Below are 11,130 nucleotides of genomic sequence, written 5' to 3' on the forward strand. Positions count from 1 at the left end.
TACTCACATTTGTGAAGCAGAAAGTGAGCATCGCAGCAGACGTCTCTCTGTCCCCACACAGTACGATGTAAGCGATGACTCAATGCTGGGAGGGGGAGGAAGTCCAGGCTGCAGAGAAAGCTCTTCATAGGATGGTAGGGATAGGTGCAGCTGCTGCTCCTGGCATCCTCAGTCCTCCGGATGTATACTTTCCCTGTATTAATAGGGAAAGTATACCACTGGCAGGAGGCCCCTGTGTGTGTGTCAGGGCCCTGGGAAACTGCTGGCAGCCGGCCATCTTTAACCGGTTAAGGACCGCCGTACGTAAAATTACGGCCTGCGGTCCAGGTACCTAAAGACCGGACTATTGTAAAAATACGTCCTGTCTTTAGGTACCTATTTCGCGGGGGGATGGGTGCGGGGAGGACGGGGGTTAGGTGTTACTAACACCTAACCCCTTCCTCAATAACGTCCAGTCGGAACTGAGTCCGACTGGACGTTTTAACCCTTTCGATCGCGCCGTGAAACATCATGGCGCGATCGAAAGGCATCCGCCGACAATTGAATCAGATCGGCACCCCCCGCGGCGAGATCGGAGGGTGCCGATAGCAGTAAAAGGTAGTCTGGGGTCTGGCCAGTGACCCCAGACTGCCCGAAGCCCCCACATACCTGGTGATCCTGCCAGGACCTTCTGATGTCAGGCTGTGCGTCTACACAGCCTGACATCCTGCTACGGAATGCCATGTGGGACACCTGCAGGCTGTGTCTCACATGGCATTCTATATCAGCAAAGTATTGCTGATTGAAGTGTCCTAAATGGACACATGAAAAAGTAAAAAAAAATGTAAAAAAAATAAAATGAAGTGTATGAAAAAAATTAATAAAGTTATAAAGCCCAAAAATCCCTTTTTCTCAATAGAAAATGAATTATATAAAAAAAGAACTAAAAAGTAATAAAAACAATGCATATTTGGTATTGTCGCGTCCGTAACAATCTGTACAATAAAACTGAAATAATATTTAATGTACACGGCGAACGCCGGAAAAAAAAACCGGAAAAAACTCGCCGGAAGTAATGATTTTTCGCCATCTCACCATACAAAATATGCTATAAAAAGTGATCAAAAAGTCATATGCATCCGACAACAGTACCAATAAAAAGCGCAGGTTGTCCCGCAAAAAATAAGCCCTCAACCAACTCTGTCAACCGAAAAATAAAAATGTTACGCCTCTTAGAAGATGCGATGCAAAAAACATTGATTTATGTCCCCAAATGTGTTTTTCCTCTGCAGAACTAGTAACACATAAAAAAATACTATAAATGAGGTATCGCCGTAACCGTACCGACCCGCAGAATAAAGGGAACATGTTACTTATACTGTACGCTGCATGGCGCAAAATTAAAAAAGTAAAACTCAATGCCAGGATTGATTTTTTTTTTTTAAATCCAGCAAAAAAGGGTTAATAAAATGTATTCAATAAGATGTAGACACCCAAAAATGGTGTCATTACGAAATGCATCTCATCCCGCAAAGAATAAGCCCTTATATGGCCGCGTCACCAGAAACATAAAGAAAATATAGCATCTCACAATGTGAAGACAAAAACCCTCAAAAATCGCCAAATTATTAGAACACAACTGGGTGCGTCATGTAGGGAATATATAAGCTGTGTGAGCGGATATCAGGGGACACCCCAGATTTACAGCTTATGAGGGAACAGACACCAGAAGTGACCCCTAAAGTGACCCCCAGAGTGACTCCCCCAATCATAGGAGCTACGGGGACATAGTAGGGAATTTGGTGTTTGCAATGTCCTCCGCACAGCTTATACATTCCCTCTTCGCCATCCGCTGTGCAGTCACGTCCGGGATACTAATACTCATTACACCCCCTGATAAATTCTTTGAGGGGTGCAGTTTTCAAAATGGGGTCACTCCTGGTACCCCATGGAATCCACTTTTCTGGTACCTTACAGGCTCTACAAACATGACATGGCGTCCAGATACCAAACATCTGAATCTGTGCTCCAAAAGCCGCATAGCGCTCCTTCCCTTCTGCACCCTGCTGTACGTCCAAACTGCAGTTTATGACACATGTATGACACATGTATGACACTGGTGTACCCCCGGATAACGGACATAATGTCATATGTGGGTATAAACTGATACTAGGGCACAGCCGGACACAGAAGGGAAGAAGGGTCATTTGGTTTTTGGAGCACAGACGGTTTGGTTTTTGGATGCCATGACACTTTTGTAGAGCTGAAACGCCAGTAATTTGGAATCCCCTGATAAATTACCTTATTTTGGAAACTACACCCCTGAAGGATTTATCCAGGGGTACAGACAGCATTTTTAACCCCCAAGTGTTGCTATAACTTTATATATATAACTATAACTGTAGTGGATTGTGAGAGGTGAAAATGACCATTTTTCCAGGAATACGTCCTTTCAGTGCCTAATATATTGTGCCCGACTTGTATCAGAGATGAACGCTCTAAAAGCTGTTGTGCCTGGGATACCCGTTTAACAGTTTTTGGAGTGTCTCTGCTGACATAAGTCGGGCACAACATGTTGCACACTGAAATGGCAAATCTGTAAAATTTTCATTTTTAACTTCTCTATCAGTTGCGATTTCATTTCTGGAAACTAAATAAATGCAACACTTAAGGGTTAAAAATTCTCGCTACACCACTTGATAAATCCCATCAGTGGGGTAGTGTCCAAAATAGGGTGACATGTCTGCGGATTCCACTTTATTGGCAATTCAGGGGCTTTGCAAAAGTGGCAAAAAAAACCAAACTGTGCTCCAAAAACCAAAATAGCGCTCCTTCCCTTCTGTCCCCGGTTGTGCCCAAACAGCCGATTCTACCCACATATGGCATTAAGTACGTTATCCGGGGTACACCAGTGTCATACATGTGGGCATACACTGCTATTTGGGTACCCAGCAGGGTGCAGATGTGAAGGAGCAATATGTGCTTTTGGAGTGCAGATTTAGATTCTTCGTTTTTGGACACCACGTCACATTTGCAGAGACCCTAAAATTGCCCCTACAAAATGGGGTCACTTCTTGGTGAATTCCAGTTTACTGGAACCTCCAGAGCTCTGCAAAAACATCATGGCGCCCAGAGGGTCCCTCTAAATCTGTATCCCAAAAGCTAAAACGCACAGTGGTCCTTCCCTTCTGAGCCCTGCTGTGTGCCCAAGCAGCAGTTTACACCCACATATATAATTTTTTGACCCTCGGGATGGCCCACTTAATAGTTTTAGGAGTGCAGGTCTCTGACAACACAAAGTGGGTGCAACGTATTGGGCACCGAAATGGCATATTTTTAAAAATTTCAATTTTCATTTTGTACATTAATTTTTGGGAAGCATTTTAGGCTCAAAATGATAATACCCCTTGATACATTCCTTGACAGGTGTAGTTTCTAAAATGGGGTCACTTTTGAGGGGTTTCCATTGTATTGATACTTTAGGGGCTCTGCAAATGCGACATGGCACCTGAAAACTATTCCAGCAACATCTGCCCTCCAAAATCCAAATAGCGCTCTTTCCATTCTGAGCCCCAGCATGTACCCATACAGCAGATTTTGGCCACATATGGGGTATTGCCGTGTTCAGAAGAAATTGTGTAACAAACTGTGGGGGGCTTTTAATTCTTAAACTATTTGCAAAATTAAAACTATGGCGCTAAATGGACAATTTATTGGGAAAAAAAGTAATTTTTCATTTTCACGTCCCAATGTTAATAAAATCTGTGAAACACCTGTGAGGCCAAAATACTCACTCTACCCCTAGACAAATTCTATGAGGGGTGTAGTTTCCAAAATGGGGTCACTTATAGGAGGTTTCCACTGTATTGGTACTTTAGGGGCTCTGCAAATGCGACATGGGACCTGAAAAATATTCCAGCAAAATCTGCCCTCCAAAAGCCAAATAGCCCTCTTTCCATTCTGAGCCCCGCCATGTTCCCATACAGCAGATTATGACCACATATGGGGCATTTCTGTGTTCAGCAGAATTTGTGTAACGAACTTTATGGAGCTTTTTCTCCTTTATCCTCTTGTGAAAATTAAAAATTTGGGGCTAAATTGACAGTTTGTTGAAAAAAAAGTAATTTTTCATTTTCATGGCCCAATGTTAATAAAATCTGTGAAACAGCTGTAGGGTCAAAATGCTCACTCTACCCTTTAATATGTTCTGTGGGGGGTATAGTTTCCCAAATGGGGTCACTTTTAGGGGGTTTCCACTGTATTGGTACTCTAGGGGCTCTGCTAATGCGACATGGCACCTAAAATTATTCCAGTAAAATCTGCCATCCAAAAGCCAAATAGCGCTCCTTCCATTCTGAGCCCCGCCATGTTCCCATACAGCAGATTATAGCCACATATGGGGTATTGCCGTGTTCAGGAGAAATTGTTTAACAAACTGTGGGAGGCTTTTACTCCTTTAACCCTTTGTGAAAATGAAAACTTTGGAGATAAAGTGACATTTTAGTAATTTTTCATTTACACATCCCAATGTTAGTAAAATCTGTGAAACAACTGTAGGGTCTAAATGCTGACTATACCCCTTGATGAATTCTGTGAGGGGTGTGGATTCTAAAATGGGGTCACTTTTGGGGGGTTTCCATTGTTTTGGTACTCTAGGGTCTCTGCAAATAAGGCATGGCGCTGAAAATTATTCCAGCAAAATCTGCTGTTCAAACACCCAGTGTCGCTCCTTCCCTTCCATGCACTGCCGTGTGCCCAAAAATCAGTTTACACCCACATGTGGGGTATTTCTGTGCACGGGAGAAATTGCACAATAAACTGTCAGATGCATTTTCTCCTTCAACCCTTTGTGAATGTGTTAATTTTGGGTCTAAATGAATGTATTAGTGAAAAAAAATGAAATGTCTAAATTTCACTGCCATATTATTTTTATTCTTATGAAATGCTTAAAGGGTTAACAAACATCCCAAATGCTGTTTTGAATAATTTGAGGGGTGCAGTTTTGAAAATGGGGTAATTTATGGGGGTTTCTATTATACAGGCCTTTATAATTACTTTCAGAACTGAAGTGGTCCCTAAAAAATTGGTTTGGAGAATTTTCTTGTAAATCTGGAAAATTGCTGTTACACTTGTAAGCCTTGTGACGTCCAAAATAAATTAAAATACAATCAAAAGATGATGCCGATATAAAGCAGAGCTATGGGAGATAATATTTATTCATGTATTTGGATGGTATGACTATCCGGCTGAAAAGCAGAGAATTTCACATTTTGAAAATTGCAATTTTTTTCAAATTTCCATCAAATTTCCTAGTTTTTTTATAAATAAATGCAAAAATATTGATTAGTGTTTACCACTAACATGAAGTATAATGTGTTACGAGAAAACCATCTCAAATTCATTTGTGTAAGTTAAAGCGTCTCAAAGTTATTGCCATTTAAAGTGACACATGTCGTTTTGAAAAAAGAGGCCTGGTCTTTAACATACTTTTGGGCCTGGTCCTTAACCGGTTAATCATTACAGTGCTGCCGGCAGCCTGGGACCCCGAACTGATAGTCAAGGCTCGGGGCCCATCGGGGGATTCACCGATTCCCCAGTAGTCCAGCCCGACCCTGGCTAAAGGGGTTGTCTTATTAAAGGGTATCTGAAGGATTCTATCTATACATATCATATCTAGTTTATGTAAATTCCTAGATACATTGCATACATTGGATATACCTTGCAGACCCCGTTCTAATCTATGGGATGTGTGGGTTTCCGCGGGTATCTGCTTTTTAAATGGAAACCCGAATGCTAATGTGAACCTAGCGTATTTGCAGTTTGCTAACAAAGGCTTGGACATTTTCAATGCAGTACATAGATAAAGAAACAAACGAGAAGTCTACTTGCCCAAATGACTGGTAGTTAAATTAAGCAGGTAAGTCGTGTGATTCAGAGGGACTCTGCACAAACAGGGCTTCTGTAAGGAGTTGCAGCTCCACCCAAAAGGGCAATCCCAGAAGACATAATGCACTGTGCCCACTGAGGAATGACAATACCAGCACGAGGAAATAGCGGGTTTGAACGTATGGAGAAATGCTGGCTTGTGATACCAGTGCATGAGTATTTTATACTGAGTCTCTCAAAATGTGATTCAAGACAACGACTTAGCAACAGCAAAACCCCTTTAAGGACACTTATGCCCTTTCCACAGAGGATTGCAGTCCCAGAAGCCCCATAGCAGTAAATGGAGCATCAGTCACAAAAGTGCACTAACCCTCCACTCAAAAGAAGTACGAATGGGGGACTTTCAGTTTGTTTTCCTCGTTGCTGGGGGGTCCTGATAATCGCATCGGTAGCTATTTGACACTTAGAACCCTATCCTGTAGATAGGTAATAATTGTCCTTAATGGAAAAACCCCTTTAATAGTTATATACCTCATACCTGTTAGGGCTTATTCACATAGCTCCTGTGTGATGTACTTGTTAATCAGGGGCTGCATACAAACCCATTGATTTTAATGGGAACATGCAGACATCTGCTCTTTTTTAAGGGACCAATGGTTGATGGAAAAAGAATGAAGACATGCTCTATTTTGGTCTATTAAAGTCTATGGGTCTGTAAAAATCATGGATAGCTGTCTGTTTTGCAATTACAAGCTAGCAGCAGCATTTCCCCCTCTCCATAGACTTTTTTTTGTCTGAAGTTGAATATGTCCATGAAAACTATATCAAGCTTGTTATGCTGCTTGGGTAGATTTAAAAAAAAACTGCCTATTTTGTACTCAGGGAAAGTAATCTTTTGAGTATAATTTTTATGTGGTCACAGCCGTGTTCTGGCTCACTGGCCCTTGTCCCAAAATCTAGTATACGTGACATCCAGACTTGGGCAACACAGAGATTTTTGCCATGACTCCTAATGATCAATCAATGATCATTGGGTCACCCTGCGACTCTTCACTAATGTTGGCAAATGGAGTCGCATTTCAACCCCCCCGCCTCTAAATTTTGGTAAATCAAAGTCTCAGTGGCTGCACCCTTGGACTCTGTGTGACTGTTCACTTACTTTAGTGAAGGAGTTACAGGACGACCTGGTTCTCTATGGTTATGCAATGGGAGTCATGGCCAAGGTTACAATGTAGCCCTAGCCTTAGTCATAGTCATTGGGTTTTTTCTATGCTAGATATTCATAGACTTTTTTTCTTTTCAGGTTGGAAAACTTTGGCCATAATAGGGCTCCCTCGTTCCCTGAAGTAACTTTGATGCCACCTGCGGAGAAGAGAATTTTTCCCAGTTTATTTATGGCCACTTGTCACTGATACATGACAGAAACATTTTTGGATGTACTGGAGGTTTCAGAGGCGAGACAGATTTTTCATTGAAAATCAATAATTAAGATGTCATGTCTTAGAGAGCTAGTGAAGGTCAGAGGAAGACAAAGAAGACTGATATACTTTCCTGCTGAGGAAAATTTGGTTTCTTTTAATATGTACTGAAATCATATTACCATATTTAGCAAGACTGAATACTACAAATCCACATACAATATCCTGCTCTTGATTTAGACCACCATTTAGAGAGACCACCATTTAGGTGTGTGGAGACTTATTAAGCCTTTAGCACTCCACTGTGCAAGGGACTATGGGAAGAATATGCAAATCTGTAATTAGGAAGTCAGGTGCCTCAGTGTTGCAAACCAATAGAGGGCGCTCACTGGAATGTGCAAGCCTGTCTTCCCTGATGTAAATAGGAAGACAGAATCTCAGTGATATGGCCCAAGAGATGCAATAACATCGAAACGGCCGTCCTCGGTTGAGAGACTATACCTGGTAATAATCCCAGCATCATTGTAAAACAAAGGACTCTTGGAAGGTTGAGCATGATGTTAAAGGCAGCAGCCTCTATTGGGCCATATCACTGAGAGTCTGTCTTCCTATTTACATCAGGGAAGACAGGCTTGCACATTCCAGTGAGCGCCCTCTATTGGCTTGCAGCACTGAGGCACCTGACTTCCTAATTACATCATGGAAAACAGATTTGCATATTCTTCCCATGGCTCTTTATTTAGTCATAAAAGTAACATTGGTTAAAATATCGTATCTCATAAACTTTTTTCACTCAATTCCCATGATCCAAGTTACATGATTTCCATTAAAGGCATTTTCTTGTACTTACATATTGAACTTTGGTCTGTGATTGGTTGGTATCCGGGACTTGGGACCCCACAAATGGGCTGGTTGAAGACGCTACATTATTTGGGTGAGAGCTCTGGCTTCTTTACTGAATACCATCATAGCGATGTACATTGCTTAGCAGCTCCTACTTGGGATTGCAGTGCAGACTGTTTCACTTGAATGACCTATCCATATGGTAGTCCCAGAATACTTCTTTAAGGTCAGAGCGTTTTACAGTACCCGCAAAGTGGATGGGATTCTGGCTAATCCCATCCGTGCATTACAGAAAAAAAATCTGAAGCAGAAATGTTGCGATTTCAAAATTTCCGCTGTGGTCTTTTCTGCAGTGCTTTTTGGCTGCGGTTTACTACATGGGGGACTCATGTAGCGAGTTGCAGCTGAAAAATGGTGTGGAAAAGACCACAGCCAAAATGCTGTGTTTTGCAAAGTGGGTCCCCGGCCTAAGTTCATTTACATGGCCTATGAAGCTTCCTCATTAAACTATTAAAGTGGTTATGTTGTGAAAAGCATTTGTCCTTTCTCCATAGGATAGAGGATAAATAGCTAATCAATGGAGGTCTAACTGTGGGATAACTCCTTTAAGCTATAATTTCTAGAATTTGAAGAACTAACAGAAATCTTAGTGACCAGGAGACAGCATACACCAGAGGGAGTTATGAAAATCCATCTTGAAGGTGAAAAAATCAAAATGTAATATAGAGTACATAACAATGGCTACTGATGTCTCAGTATGAACTGATCTTTTTAAAATGAAACATCCCCTGCATGTCTGACTTTGTGCCCGGTTAAAAAAAACGGTTTCGCCGCAGATAGATACAAAACACTCATGGGCGTTCACTTTTCACACCCATTCACTTGAATGGGTTTAAAAACTGACTGCCGGGTTTTCATCCCCTGTCAAGTTTCTTGGGGCAGAAGACGGAAACCCAGCTGGATTGCCTAAAGCGGACACGGGCGCAGGTGTGAACCCGCCCTTAGTTAAACCGATGATCGAAACATGATGTGAACAGGCCCTAAAATTAGTGATTTAAAGAGGATCTTTCATGTCCTGGGGCACATGTGATTTTACATACCGCTAGAAAGCAGACAGGGCACTGAATTCAGGTCGGCTTTCCCATTGTGTACCCCGGGGCAAGAGCTATCGGTGCCATTACTGGTAGCTCTTCACTGTCAGTCTAGCTGGGAACACCCCTACTGACAGTCTGTAGCTCTATACTGTCAGAGGGGGAATTCTTTACTGCCCAGCCATGACGAATTCAGTGTACTGTCGGCTTTCTAGCGGTATATAAAACCACATGTGCTTGAGGACATGAAAGGTCTTTTTCAAATAGAGCCTTACCATGTCCTGACATACCATATTATACAGCATATGCTATACTGATAAGTCATATAGTTTATCCCTCCCTGACATTTCATATTATACAGTTTATCCTGCTCTGACGTGTCATATTACACATATTATCCTATACTGATATTTCATATAATTTATCCTGCCCTGGCATGTAATAGTACACAGATTATCCAGCCCTGACATGTCATATGTGGAGAACCACTCAGGTAGATGCTTGGTAGCAGTGCAGGAAACAGGGACACAGCGACTGGGTTGCATTCAAGTTCAGTATTTGTTCACTTATAGTGGAGAACAAAGGATTATGTAGATAATCTTGTTTCCCTTAGTCCTAACAGCGGCACAATGTGGGTATTTCGTGCCCCTGTGTGCTGGTAGGACAGGCGGAATTTTAATTAGCCATGTATTAATTTCACATGGCTTGTTCCCTTTAAGAGGGCACAGATACCTCCCCCCTGTGCGTAAATAACAAGTAATAATACATACATTCCAAAATAAACAACAATAGGGGGGGAATCCTTGTGCCGCTGTTAGGACTAAGGGAAACAAGATTATCTACATAATCCTTTGTTCCCTGTCGTCCCTACCAGCGGCACAATGTGGGGAAATAGCAAGTAATCCCCATAAGGGTGGGAGATTAAACACAAGCAGAATGTAATACAGTACGCCCGAAGGCAGTAGCTTCTGAGCCATACCGATCAAGCCGGTAGTGCTTCACAAAAGTCAATTCTGAAGACCAGGATGCTGCTGCACAAATCTGGTCCAAGGTGAGAGCCTTGACCTCTGCCCAAGAGGTCGATACTGCCCGCGTCGAATGGGCCCTTAGGACGGTCGGCGGAGGTAAGTTCTGACTCACAAACGCCAACTTGATTGCTTCCTTCACCCAGCGAGAGATGGTGGCCTTAGAAGCCTTGCGGCCTTTATGGCCCCCTACATAATTTATTAACAAGTTTTCAGATCTCCTGAAAGCGCGTGTGCGCTGAAGGTAAATCTGCAGGTTCCGGACTAAATCTAGGGTATGCCACTTCTCCTCCTCAGGGGAAGTGGGCACGGGAAAAAAGGTTGGCAAGCAAATGAGCTGACTCACATTCGCCCTAGAAGAAACTTTCGGCCTGAATCCTGGCAGAAATCTCAACTGAACACGGTCTTCAAAGAAGGCAATGTAAGGAGCTTCCGATGAGAGTGCTTGAAGCTCCCCTACCCTTTTTGCCGAGGTGATAGCGAGGAGAAAAGATACCTTATAGGTCAGCCACTTTAGATCCACCTCCTCCAGAGGTTCGAATGGAGCAACACAAAGTGCCGTTAGGACCTTGCTGAGGTCCCATTGGTGGACAGGAGCAGAAACTGCTGGTCTCAGCCTAGTTGCCCCTTTGATAAAGGTGCTCACTAAAGGATCCTGAGACAACCGCCTCCCCAGATAGGCGGACAAAGCGGCTACATGTACCTTCAGGGTAGAAGCTGCAAGCCCTCTGTCTAGGCCGTCCTGAAGGAAATCCAGGATCGCCCTCACAGGGGGATCGGAGGAGTCCACTTCGTGTTCCGTGCACCAAGCCTGGAAAATATTACCGATCCTACGGTAATTCTTATTGGTCGAGGTGGCTCTGGCGCTGGCTAAAGTCCTTAGGATGC

This window comes from Leptodactylus fuscus, chromosome 5 (assembly GCF_031893055.1).
Source record: "Leptodactylus fuscus isolate aLepFus1 chromosome 5, aLepFus1.hap2, whole genome shotgun sequence".
NCBI classification, from domain to species: Eukaryota; Metazoa; Chordata; class Amphibia; order Anura; family Leptodactylidae; genus Leptodactylus; species Leptodactylus fuscus.